This window comes from Hydra viridissima, unplaced genomic scaffold (assembly GCF_058129835.1).
Source record: "Hydra viridissima isolate aposymbiotic clone 2 unplaced genomic scaffold, HvirCarnegie_v1 scaffold_5, whole genome shotgun sequence".
Taxonomy (NCBI): Eukaryota; Metazoa; Cnidaria; class Hydrozoa; order Anthoathecata; family Hydridae; genus Hydra; species Hydra viridissima.
In genome coordinates, this window is record NW_028324304.1 from 12,516,521 (window position 1) to 12,530,716 (window position 14,196).

The 14,196-nt window shown below is 29.6% G+C and overlaps 1 protein-coding gene, 1 long non-coding RNA gene and 1 pseudogene across 9 annotated transcripts in view; all 3 read left to right on the top strand.

The window, feature by feature from the left end:
* Positions 1 to 3,629: 3,629 nt before the first annotated feature.
* LOC145187094 (uncharacterized) lies at positions 3,630 to 4,902 on the top strand (annotated as a pseudogene). The gene is made up of 2 exons (XR_016452423.1): positions 3,630 to 3,754; positions 3,999 to 4,902. The product of XR_016452423.1 is annotated as an uncharacterized LOC145187094 (transcript).
* A 2,481-nt stretch (positions 4,903 to 7,383) lies between these two features.
* On the top strand, positions 7,384 to 8,653 carry LOC149888757 (uncharacterized). 5 transcript variants are annotated; one of them, XR_016452749.1, is made up of 7 exons: positions 7,384 to 7,594; positions 7,706 to 7,739; positions 7,865 to 7,888; positions 8,009 to 8,079; positions 8,154 to 8,195; positions 8,267 to 8,352; positions 8,446 to 8,653. It is a non-coding gene; the product is annotated as an uncharacterized LOC149888757 (long non-coding RNA). The 5 variants fall into 5 exon arrangements; XR_016452750.1 differs by lacking the exon at positions 8,154 to 8,195 and having other exon boundaries at positions 7,386 to 7,594; XR_016452747.1 differs by having other exon boundaries at positions 7,387 to 7,594; positions 8,009 to 8,195.
* Positions 8,654 to 13,528: 4,875 nt separating this feature from the next.
* LOC145188986 (WD repeat-containing protein 48-like) overlaps positions 13,529 to 14,196 on the top strand; it is a 13,126-nt gene continuing 12,458 nt past the window's right edge. Inside the window, exons 1-2 of one of the 3 annotated variants that reach the window (XM_090086837.1) lie at positions 13,529 to 13,859; positions 13,935 to 14,032. The gene's annotated coding sequence lies outside the window, so the exon portion shown is untranslated. Of the gene's footprint in view, positions 13,860 to 13,899; positions 14,033 to 14,196 lie in introns of those variants that run through there. The other 2 variants (XM_090086838.1, XM_090086840.1) reach the window with 2 other exon arrangements.

Below are 14,196 nucleotides of genomic sequence, written 5' to 3' on the forward strand. Positions count from 1 at the left end.
TTGTTGCCGCGTTAAATCTGTTAGACATGTTCAAAATGGCAGCTTGTGAAGAAATTGGCGGTAGAAAGTTAGTGAAGTTTAAGAAATAAATGCATCGCAAATGATGTATCAACAAGAATATGTTGCAGTCTCGCTTTCAATCTACGTTTATTTACATTATTTTTTTAAAATAAGCTAAAAAAAGTTCGTTAAAAATAAAAATTCAAATTTTGTTATTAGTTTACTTGTAAATTTTATAAGTATTTTTGTAATTCTAGACACCGAGAGCGGCATTTTTAAATAACTTTTGCAAATTTCGTTGAGGTTTTTTTACCATCCAAAAACTGTGTTACTGAATTTGTTATATTCATAGTTTTTTTTATCTTGGAGCTACTTTTTTAGAGTTTGAATTGATGTTAACTTTTCACACAAAAAGCAAATTATAGCAAGTTATTTAATATTTTATTAAATATTAGTTTACAGCAGTTTGCCTTGTACTTATAGCTTATATTGTAAAATACAGGAACGATTTCTCCTCATGCAGGACATTCATGTAGACTTTTGTGATGGTGATTTTGTATCCCCACCAAAAAAGCTTCATCAATGTCGGGACACCTTTTATCCTATATATCATTTAGGTAGTTTCAAATGTATGAAACAAAAAAATAGTTATCTTCTCGTATAGTACAAATGAAATCCTCCAAATGAACATTTTATCTCTTCTTTTAGTAAGCAAATCTGTCAGCATAAGCACTAAATATAAGCAGAATAATCATCTGCATCAGGTGACTATTGTTTTCATTTTGTTTTTCAACATAATATTTGCGCTCCATTCCAAAATTAAGAATAAAACCGAGTTGGGAGTTGCAAAAAAAAGAATTTTTTTTTTTAATCTGCGGGGTTTTACGTGATAATTACTGTTAATTACTACGTTAAAAATAAATAATTATGTAAACGTAGTAATTATGTAAAATGTAACATTTTTTTCTCGTAGGGTTAGTAATAGTATAAAGTTGTAGTGAATTCTTCTTTAGAAATTCGGAAAAATAAACAGAACAAAAAATAAATGTTTTAAAACTGTTTTATGTGCATTTGTTGAGTTCAAAGATTATATTTCAACTTATTTACCATAGGCGTAGAACGCGCTGGGGCTCAGGGGCTCAAGCCCCATTCGGAAATTTGTCGCTGGGGCTTTGCCTCACCCGGGAAAATTCACCAAGCTTTCAAAAATATTTAAAAAATAAAAACCATAGTATACTAAAACATTAACAAATATAACAATTTAAAAACGATTATAGTATTTCTGCAGATACCTATTGTGATTTTCAAAAGTTTAAGCTTTCAAATGTTTATATTATTTTTCGAATTTAAGAAATTCCACGCTTCTGATGCATTTCAAGGGAGTTTGAGATCTGTAAAAACGTAACAAAAAGCAAATTAATGGAACTACATAAACTAAAGAGTTGTGTGAGTTAAACGTTCGTTTAGTATTTTTTTTTTCTTTGATAACTTTGGCAGTATTACTTGTATTAATTATTTAAAAGCTTTGAATTAAAAATCATTTTAATCAAAAAAAATTTTTAATTGTTCAACAGTACATTGACTTTTAAGTAAAAATTTAGATTAACTATCAATCATTAAATTTATTTACTGGATAACTAAATGTTTCTTCTTAGTGTATTAGGGGACGAAAGACCATGCCATTCGTGGAAAGGTTAAAAATAATTCAAACTTTTGCATGCTACTCAAACTACGCGCAGACGATCCTCTGGAACTGAAGAAATGGTTGAATCGTCCTGAGAAGCAAAAGTGTCTCTCGCCTGAAATTGAAAACGAAATCCTACAAGACTTTGCTCACACAACGCTTCGTAAGCTATGCGAAAGTATAAGGGAATCACAAGTTTTTAGTTTGATGGCCGATGAAACAGCGGATATGTCCGCGAAAGAACAAGTTTCGATCTGCATTCGACGTGTTAATGAATAATTTAAAATTGAGGAGCTTTTAATGGGATTTTAGCGAACCGAGAACCTCAAGAACTGTTTAATGGACGTTTTGTGTTGATTTAACCTGTTGATTCAAAATTTTCGGGGCCAATCTTTTGACGGATTGTCTAACATGTCTGGAAGTATCTATGGATTGCAGACTTTAATGAGTGGGAAAGAAGAGCGAGCTTTTTACGTGCACTGCCGCGCTCATTATCTCAACTTGGTAGCACAAGATTCTGTTGAAAATTAAACAGAGATCAGGAATGTTATGAATTTAGTGCAATCATCTATTGCATTTACCCGTGGATCTCCAAAACGATTGGTATGTTTCAATAAATTTTGAAATGTAGAGGATGTAGAAAGCGGAACATCACTGCGGCCATTCTGCCCCACTTGATGGATCCTTAGAAAACCGTCCATTATATCTATTACGAGTAACTATTCCGCCATTTTCAACTGGTTAGAGGATTTTGAAAATCATTCTGATAATTCTGCCTAATTTTTGCAAAGCAAGAAATATAATCAACACGCTTAAGGGGGTGTTAAAAGAAGCCCGGGATGATACTCGCTTCAAAGTCTCATGGGATGCAATCTTGTAGCAGCAGAATGTAGTTTACTTGACAAACCAGAGATGCCACGGAAACGTAAAATTACTTAAAAATTTACTGGAAGTGGAATTCCATACTTTGCTACGATTCCAGAGAACTACTACTACCAGCTTTTCTATGCATCTCTGGATTGTGTTATAACGGGATTCGCGACCCGTTTCGAACCGACTGAGATCACTGAGCATTTAGCAAATGTAGAAAAATTTTTCATTGGTCAGTGCTTGGAAGTTGGATTCGTTGAGGCTTTTTACAATGATGACTTTGAAGATTATAGAAGACTACAGCTCCATCGCTAAATATTTATAGATTTTGCTAAATTCAATTGATTTTGAATCAGTTTTGAATGAGCTTGTAGACCATGATAGTGTCTTTCCTCGATTAATTCCACTGATTCCCGAGCTTGTAAAGCTGGAAAAAATTTTACTATGTATGCCTGTCACCTCATGTACGTGTGAGCGCTCTTTTTTTTGTCTTCGTACACTCAAGGACGTATTAATAGATGGACGTTCAACGCATTGTTATAGATCAAAGGTGCCGCCAATTAGCCAAAAACTATGCGTGTTACCGTCAATTTTCTAAATTCATGATACAGATACTCCGACTTCTACTCGTCAAATTTCCGTCAAAAAACCTTCCACAGTAAACCCATTATAATTAGGCATTTACTGAAGCTTATGGTTATAAAAAACAAAAAAATTAATCAAGAATAGTTCACAAATCTGAAAAAGGTTGATTTGAGCTATGAACTTTGCTTAATAAAAATTTAGCTGTGTTAAAACTTTGACGTCTAAAACTAGGCTTTTGCAAAAAGGCTATGTTTGGTTTACTAGAATGGATAGAGTAAAGTGAAACAAATTTTCCTTATTAAATTGAACCTGCTATGATATAGTTTAAAGGTCGAAAAAGATATTTTTAATGCTCTTTTCACCCCACTCTCAGATTATGCTTCCCACTTTAAGGTTCAAATCAGAGAGTAATTCTTATTTTTGTCGGAAATGTCGAACTTTTTTGCCTCGCTTTTTTTTTTCTCTTGAATTTGTGATTTTTTTTCGTGAACGACCTAGTTAAAAAATGTATTACTTTCGATACCTAAACTGCATTTTGTCTAAAGGTATTATAACTAAAAGCATCTTAAAGTTCATAAAATACTATTCGTTTCAGGAGTTGGAAAGATATATAAAGTATGTATTTTTAATGAGCATTTTTGTTTAAGCATTTGTAAACTGTCATGTAGAGCTACTTTAAGTTATAATGATCTTATTTTTTTAATTATTACTATAATAAAGTAATAAAAATGATAAGACCATACTTTTAGTTGCATATTCTTGAGCCTTCTACAAGTGATGTATAGCCTTATTTTTAACCTTTTCTAAATATTATATCAAAAGAAGTAATTTTATATTCATATTTATTATCTCATTACAGGATAAATAATGAGTCTTCATGAGGAATATTTAAAACATTTATGTAGAAAGTGTGGCTGCATAATAAAGCAGGATAGTCACTATCAAATAAAACCTGTTGTTATCTATAAACAAGCAATTCTTAGCTTTTACAAGCTGGATACAACCTCAGACTATCAAAAAGTTCATCCTGAATATTTATGCAAATCATGTTATATGGTCTTATACAGGTTAGATTTAAAATCAAAAAAAGGCTTTGAAGTTGAGAGGAATGATAAATTCTTCACTTTTTCTGAACACACAAAAACCTGTTATGTATGTAACACACTCACAAGAGTTGGAAGAAATAAAAAAGTACATGCGATAAATATTCATCAACGGTTAAAACCATTTGCATCAAAACATGGTTTTGACTGTTACAATGAAAATAACCAAAATTATTTTGTAATAGTTAAAATCAATAGTTATCGCCAATCAAATGGCATGTGGAGAGTAATTGTTTTAAATCGTGAAGTGCCATTATCCATTAACATTAACAAATCTCTTCCAGATCAACTAAATCTTCAATCTGCTAATATTATATTCTCCAACATTTCATGCATAAACATCTGTAAATGTAATAATGACTTCCACTATCTTTTTTTCTAATCAGAAATAAATTTTCTGATTTTAAAAATTTCCGAAGCACATCAAATGAGGATGTTGGAATAATTGAAACGAGAGAAGGTAATACAGTTGAAAACTTTAAAGTTATTAGACATAAAGGTTGTTCATTAATATGTTTAGAAGTCTGTTGTGATTTTAGCACCATCTACCATACTAACTTGGCTGTAATGGAACCCAGGTTAAAGAGAAATGTCAATCATCTATTACCTTTAACTAGCCATTTTTTAACTGTGTACATTTTCTTACACCAGTATATGTAAAAAATGTAATAAAGACAACTTGCATTCTTCTATATGGAAGTTCAATAGTACATTACAAAAATTTACAGTTTTGAATAATTTCTAAAATCAAAATTAAAAGTTATTACAACATTTTCATAATCTGGGAGTATTTGCAAATATAAATTAGCACCTGTTTAGGCGTTAAGCTCCACAACATGTGAGTATAAGCACACCTTTAGTGTCAATGTAACATTTCTTTTCATGCTTTTTAAAATTCGATTCTCTAAGATATTTATTGTAACATTTCAGACAGGTAAATTTAGTTATTAAGCGTTTTTCTGTTTTTTTCAGCATTTTGGTTTCTTCTGCAATCAGCTTCTCTGTAGGAATTGCTGGTGGTATGAGCTCCAATTCAAAATCCTCTGATAACAATTCCGCCAACTCTTCAAGATCTATCTCAATAAAATCATCCACAACTAATTCAATTTGGTTATCAATATTTTCAAGCAAAAAAGAATAATCTTGATTAATAGCAAAGTTTTCTGTCATACTCATTTTATGTATCGATGCTCAGTAAAATACTTTTAAAAATATTTTTATTGGATAGTCGAGACCATCTTTTTCCGACGTCGAAAAAAATAAAAATACTCCCCGGTTTCGCAATTATCACCTATTGTTTCGCTTTTGTTATCTAAACAAAGCGTAACACGCATATCTTTTTTATGAAACAATGCGTTGAACGTCCATCTATTAATACGTCCTTGGTACACTCTAAAAACAATCCGTTAGAAAAAGTAACGGATTGCGTGTCTCCGTTAAATTAACGAAGTAATTCGTTTCCAAAAACAACAAAATTAACGGAATAAAGTTAACAAATTACGTAGTCTTCGAAATTCCATTAATTTGGTACGTGCGTATCTGCGATTTTCGGCACCGATTTTAAAGATAAAATCTGTGACCATTTTTTCACCGCGTGCTCGAGGTAGGTGTCGTATGGATGGATTTTTCTCGTCTTTTTTTTAGAATTTCATATTGACTTAGATAATATTTTAAAAGTAGAGTGTTGTAAATTTACTGCAATTTGTTTTTTTTTTGCACTTACTAACTTTTTTAGTGATTTCATTGCTATTGAAAACTTCATTCCTGTTCTGGAAGTGAATTGGCATTGAAGGAGTGATGGGTTTTTTTTCTAACTTTTGAATCAATTTTATATATCTATTTTCTATGTACCTGCCAAATTTCATTAAAAAATAACGACACGCTCATATTCTATTTTTCCACGCAGTAAAGGTACCAAATATTCTTCTGTTGTAGAGGTTGGGGGGGGGGGGGGGGATTCGCAGTTATGAGCATTTTGTGTATTTGACTTTTTTATTCATTAAAAAATTGTTTTTTTAGAAAAATTAAACTTTATTTAAAATAATGGTGATTTTTTAAAGTATTCAAATCGTGATTTACACACAAACACACACAAAAAAAACCATATTCTGTTATTAGTTGAATAAAAATATAACCGAGGCAAAGTAATGCGCTATAAACTAAACAATGAAGTTCAATTATAAAACCACCGTAAGCCGAACGCTAATTTTTTAGGTTGGTTGCAGTTTTCTTAAGCATTCCTTATAATGAATTTTTGTCACTTAAATGGGCATAACTTTTAGTAGAATCATTAGTTTTTTATGAAATTTTCACCATTGTAATACTGATTTAAAGCTCTTTACAAAGATGTATAATAATTTAGTTTCATAAAGTTAAGAAAACATTATGAAAGCCAGCAGTCATTTTATTTTGTTCAAGTGTATGTATGTATATATGTGTGTGTGTCTATATATATATATATATATATATATATATATATATATATATATATATATATATATATATAAAACAGACAACTAAACATGGAATAAATTCCATTACATATCAGGGTATCCTTTCTTGGAACACCCTTCCGTACACCCTAAAAACATTTTATCCTTAGATCCAAGAATCTGTTCTTAACGTCACTCCATCATTTTTACCAAAAAAGTTACGCTTAACTTCATTCTTTACCTCTATAACTTTTTTCTTTATGTTTATGTACATATTATAATTTCTTATTTGTGTATATGTATATATATGTATGTATATGTGAATACATTATAATAGCTATTTGACCTATATTTTAACTCTTTTAAAAGTCTGTTTTATAAGTGTTACTTATAAATTTTTGTAAAGTTCCACTTTTGCTATGTGACTAGTTTCTTTCTTATGTTTTTCTCTTCTCTTTTCTTTATATTATTTAGGTCATTGCGTTTTATTAGTGAATTACTATTTGCAATGACCTGTGCTTTTTGTAATATCCTTAACACAAAATATATTGATATTGATTGATATTGATATATATATATATATATATATATATATATATATATATATATATATATATATATATATATATATATATAAATTTTTAAAAATAAAAAATAAAAAGATATTTTTTTGATAAATTATTTTTTAAATCTTGTTTGTTAGAGTTTGATTTGTCAGCATATTAAAGTACTTTACATAAAAAATAATAAAGTTTTGAATTGTTTTTTTTATAATCATTTAACTATAAAAAATATATATAGATGTGTTATAATTTTTAATATTTGTATTATTATCTTATATGTTTTTAGCTTTAATATGTAGTTTAAGCAAGTTAAGGACTTACATGGACATCAGCTTACAATGGCTTAATCATGTTCAAGTATTACAGTTATCTGTTCCTTGTTATTGTATTTTTTTAAAAATAAATTTGTCAGTTACATCAGACAAATATTGTAAAAAATGAGTTGTTAACAATATTTTTTGTTTACAGGATCTTTAAATCACATTTACATCGTAGATAAAAGGTTTGTTGCAATAAGTTTAATTTGCCAGCTTTTTTGTAGTTACACAGTTTTAGTGTAAACTAAATGGTTAGTTACACAATTATCTTTATATGGCTTGTTTATATCCTTATAATTTGCTATTTTAGACACATGGTATGCAATATCACGCTGTAAGTTTAAATTAGTTGTAAAATTAAAAATTAGATTTTGATTTGCATTTCTTTTGATGGGGATATTTATTTCGGTTGGGTACAACTAAGTTTATGTATGCCTTGTTTATATTCGTTTAGAATTTACTACTTAGACACGAGGAATGTGGTATCAAATTGAAATTCTGATATTGTTATTTGCATCTCTTTTGGTGAGCTTATTTATTTTTGTTTTAATTTATGGTTATTTAAGTTGGAGATCTTTTTTTTATTTTTTTCCTGACAGGTTTTGAAGTATGTGGAAATTATAGAACCTTTCAGTTATCAGGTAAGATTATCTTTTTTTACACATTTTTATTAAAGATATTATTTAGTTGTTGCATCGAACTTTATCTTTAGAAAATGGTATCAGAAATAAAAAAAATAAAAAAATTTCTATTATCAATTTATAAATCAGGAATTAGCAATAGCAATATTTCTTAAAGGTACTTTGTAAAATTTTATTTTCATTTCATACTATTTATATAATTTAGGTTCCATATTTTCTTTATTGTATTTTATGTTATATTTACCTTTAGGAATTGACAACACATTGCTGGAATTGAAGCGTGAAACATGTACTAAGAACAGCAGCGTTAAAACCTAAAACCTAGTTTGTTAACAATTGGTTTAGTTTAAACATCTATTGTGTATATGGGTGTGTGTGTTTTATACAGATGTTTTATAACCTCAAATATAATGACTATTAAAAATATATTTAAAAACTGTTTTGATTGTAATTAAAAGTTTGTGTACTGAATTACATTATTACAAATATTTGATTAGTTTTCAATGTCCAGTTAAAGAGTTTTTGAAGCTTGCTAACAAATTGAGCACTATATTTCTCCCAACCATAGTAGTTTGTATATTGTTTTATTATTTCTTCCTTTAATCTCCTCACTGTAGTATTTTTCTTCAACAGTTGTCTTTCTTTTTGTTTTTCTAACAAATTTTTCCTTTTCTTTGTTATGTTGGATATCCGGTGTGGTATTCAGAGGTCCAGTTTTCCCACGTTTTCGTGCCCTTTTCAATTTGATTTTAGGGATTGCTAAAGGCACCAGACACTACTTTTGTATAACAGATCTTATCCTTTTGTTGAAACAGAAGATCCAATCTATATGGAAGCTTCTGATGGGGGAGACCTCATTTCCAAATGTGTTGGTTTCTGAAACTCTTGTATTTCATCTTTGTTCTTAGCTTGATCACCTTTTTATGAGCATAAAATTATGTTTCAGGCATTTTTTTCAATTCATTTTGCAGACTTTCCTATCTTGGCAACTCCTCGGTATGCCATCATAGGAAAGAGTCACCATATTTATTAAAACAAGCTGTGTCTACCTTATTCTACACATAGCATTAAAATAAGTATTCTAATAAATGTACAAAGCCTGCAGATGAAATGCATGAAAATTTCACTTCTGTATGATGTATAATAAAATCGTAATCCTGAATATACGAGGGCATTAAAACTACAACATCACATGCGAAAATTTATGTTCGTTGATTACAAAAGCATTATTTATGACAGAGGGACGAATTTTTACCAGAAGTAATGAATTACTAATATGCACATGTTGGTCTAATCACATATGCAACAAAACTAATATTTTTGGAAATATGACCAGTATGCCATCATAGGCGCTATGCCATCATAGGCACCTTTCCCCTATATATATATATATATATATATATATATATATATATATATATATATATATATATATATATATATATATATATATATATATATATATATATATATATATATATATACAGTACTGTGAATAAGTTTTAGCCCACCATAATTTTTTAATTATTTTTGATTTTATCGTAAAAATATAAAGGACTTATGAAGTAAAAAAAAATTAGGTTTTTAGACACATAAACTATAAACAAAAATATCTAGAAATAATTTGATGAAAAATGATACAAAAAGAAAGAACAATAAATACTTCGTATGTCAGCCTTTTGCGTTGATCACAGAAGCGAATCTCCTGGGAATTGATTCATATAAATTTGTAATGAAATTTTGTGGAATATTGTCCCACTCTCTTTTTGATATTCGAAAACATTCTTCGACATTTTTGGGGTTATATTCAGCCTTTTTTTATCCAAAAAATCCCAAACATGTTCAATAATGTTCAAATCTGGACTTTGCGGAGGCCAGTTCATTACTTCGAGAACTCCCTCCTCACACATGTCCTGTAAATATTTTTTGGCCATTCGGAAAGAATGTTTGGGATCATTGTACCAATTAGTCTCATTCTAGATGGTATTGCATGATGTCTTAAAATTTCCTTATACTGTTCTCCTGTCAGTTTGCCATCAATCTGATTAAATCACCTACTACAGATGGTGAAATACAACCCCAAACTAAAACAGAACCTCCCCCATGCTTAATTGTTGGATCTAGACAATCAGGGCGATAAGCCTCTCCTACCCTTCTTCTTACATACTGTCGCCTTCTGCTACCGAACAATTCAAATTTTGATTCATCTGTGTATAGTACACGGTTTAACATTCCTTGCGTCCAATTATTATGCTGTTTTGCATATTTAAGTCTTTTTTTTTTATTGCCACGGCGTAGTAAAGGCTTTCGAACTGCAACACACCCTCTTAACCCAGCTTTTAGCAAATGTCGTCGAATGCAAGATGAGGAAACATTTGTCCCAGTCGCAGCAATATTGCACCAAAAACTTATAAACATTACGTTGACGATAGCCATGCTCAATTTACTAATATTAATGATGCAAATTCTTTTTTAGCACTTTTAAATTCACAAGATAAATCTATCCAATATACATGCAAATACGAAAATGCTCAACACCAATTATTTTTTTTAGATATTTGTATTTCCACCAATCAATTCCTTCACAAATATGAGTTTTCCATACACCGTAAAAATGCAATTACAAACGTGCTTATAAAACCGTAGACGATAATTCGTCTGACTTTTTTTTCCCGTGAACTTTGGGAAGTTCACGGGAACTTTGAACAGTTCCCGTGCACTTTGGGAAGTCAGACGAGAAAACTTTGGTTTTTGCGCTAATGCAATTTTTCATCTACAGGTGTCATGTTAATATTTTACTCCGTTGAAATTTTACTGCGCAGTAAATTTTTAACGTTATAATTTTACTGCGCAGTAAAATTTTAACGTTAAAAATTTACTGCGCAGTAAAATTTTAACGTTAAAAATTTACTGCGCAGTAAAATTTTAACGTTAAAAATTTACTGCGCAGTAAATTTTTAACGTTAAAATTTTACTGCGCAGTAAAATTATAGCGTTAAAATTTTACTGCGCAGTAAAATTTTAATGTTAAAAATTTACTGCGCAGTAAAATTTTAATGTTAAAAATTTACTACGCTCGTTATTTTTTTACTGTCATCAAGAAAAGAAGAGATGTTAAAGTTTTTGGGAGGGGCGGGTAAAAATATACATGTTTTATAAAACTAAGGCTACTTCAATTTTTCTTTTAATGAAACTTTTATTATTTAATGCATACATTAAATGATAGTTTACTTTCCAGGCCAGATTTTGATTCACTTTTTTATGTAAAGCTATGCATTTTCCCTTATTTTTTTTGCAATACATCAATTTTTTGTCTATAATTGCAAAGTTTTTAGATTGCCTTTTAAAGTTTGCCTTTTTTCCTCTCTCATTTACACCTTCAGGAAACTTTTTGTCATTCAAGTATTTCCTGATATCATGAAAGTTAATATTTTTGTACATCTTGAAAACGCCAAAAAAATAAACGCCAGAAACTGTATATTAAAAAAGTCAGTAAAAAAATAACGATAGCAGTAAAATTCCAACGTTGAAATTTTACTGCGCAGTAAAATTTTTACGTTGGAATTTTGCTGCGCAGTAAAATTTTAATGGCAGTAAATTAAAAACGCTACACCGGAACAAATATGTTCCTGCGGCTTTTCTATGATCTTAATGAAATATCGTAAAGTTTCGGGGGGTTAATTAAAGGTTGCGCTAAAATTTAGTTAATTAAATTGTCAGTGCTATTCAAAAGCAATATGACAAACGAAAAGGATAATTTAGAGTATGCTTTTAAAATAGTTTGTGATTTATTTTTTATTAAGTCTTTAAAGGATTACCAAAAAGAAGCTTTAATAGCTCTCAGCAATGGCAAAAATTGTTTTGTTTGCCGACCAACAGGCTGTGAAAAACATTAATTTGAAAGTTCAAAATACGGGTTTACAAAATATATTCGACGTATATTTATATTTGGCAAAGTAGTTGATAATTGGTTGAAAATAGTTGATTTTTAAAAAGTCTATTACCCCCGTCCTTAACATGCGAAACGTAATTATATTTCGCCATTATTCATTTTTTTAAATAACCGAAGTTTTCTCGTCTGACTTCCCAAAGTTCACGGGAAAAAAAGTCAGACGAATTATCGTCTAATAAAACCGAAATCATCTATTTCACCGAATATCGCAGTGGTATTTTTAAAGGTTTTTTAGCAGGAGCATACAAAATTTGTTCAGAATATAACATTCAAGATGAAATTAATTTTCTTATTAAAATTTTTACTGAAAATGGACATTACTATAAACAGTATTCAGATATTGCTAAAAATTATAAATACTCCACAAATCCATCTTGTTCTCAAAAAATTTAAATAATCGCTAAAAAGCGATTTTTTTTCAATTCAAAAAATATTCCAGATTTTTTAAATTAAAAAAAAAAAAATACAGAAAAGATTGATTGAAACTAACATTTCCATTAAAGTTTTATGCATAGCTGTATGTAATATTGTTGTTACTTTATTACTTACACAACATGATCTGTTGCATATTTTAACTTTTATTAATGATAGTGGTAATAATTAAACAAAAATGATAATATGAACACTGATCGTAAATTGAAATTCACACAAAAGAGGTGTCATCAGAATTCGATGAGAAAATACTAGTAAACTATTGTTAAGTAAATATTAAAAAATTCATGTTAAGTACCTAGATAAAATATTATTTAAAGAAGAAAACAAACTATAGGAGACGGCAGCGATTCGAAGTCTTTTTCTTACTACTAGACTAACAAAACTTTAGAGACAAAAATTTATAATTTCTGAGTAGTATTTATGAAAAAAAAAGTTCGAAATGAATCCCTTGCTTTCCTCATGATTCAACTAGATCTCTATTTTTTCAATGGCAGTCGCTTGATGTTAACAGAAGGCCTGGCAAGTACTGCTGAGTATTCTATTGACAGACTCCCAAGATCTTGTAATGAATATTTTGAGAAATCTGAGAGTTGAAGCTGAGAGTGGACTTTTTACATAACTTGTTTTCTAACAACACTCTGTATTGAATAATCAAGTGTAATTAAATCTGGGCAGGAGAAAAGCCACATTTTTGGACCGAAAATTTGCCATATTGTCTTTTGGGTCTTTTTGGCCCCAAGTTTCGGAGCTTCATTTTATTAGAACACATAACTTCCATCTGGAAAGGTCTTCTAAAACCATGGTACCACATGCTTTTTTCAAAAGGCTAATTTAAGCCTTTACTTTTTCTTTCTCTTTAACATAGATGAGTGATATTTTCAACGACAGCTTATTTTTGATTGAGGATGACCTTTAGTTTAAAAGCGACTTGCTGGAGTCGCATAACAATTTCGTTCCGTTATTTTCCCGGAAAACAATTCCAAAAACTAACGTACTGACGAAATTAATTCAACTGTCTTCCTCATCATCTACAAGAACTTTCTGTCAAAATCTTTTTTGATATTATAAATCAATTTTCTTTTCTTTTCGTTACATTGAGATTCTATTGTAATATATCACTCCTAGATAACTCACAGCTTATGTCTTTGTACTTTTTATGGTATGCCTTGACATGAATAGGGTATATCGTACTTGACTATGAAAATCAGTAATGAGTAAGCATTTTTATAAACTCAGGAGCCTACATTAAACTTGTGACAAGTGTATCATATGAAAGAGTATGAATTTCTTTTTTAAATTGCATTTATCTTTTTCTTTTTTAGGTGAATTAAATGATATAAATTTATCTGTAGGTTTATAAACATCGGTACAAAGGTACAAACAGGTGAAATTGCAGCAGCAATATTTTAGTTAAAACCGCCGTTCAAAAACCAGTTTCTTTTTCATGAAGGTATAGAACTTAACTTATCCTTTTTTTTCTAAGCTAGAAGTTTTAAGATCTCTTTCTTAATTAGATCTTGCAGCTCATAATTACTATAAAATTAAAAAGTTGTATCAATTGCTGCCCTGTCTTTTGTCACCATATAATTTGATAATAAGAACCCTCAAGCATAC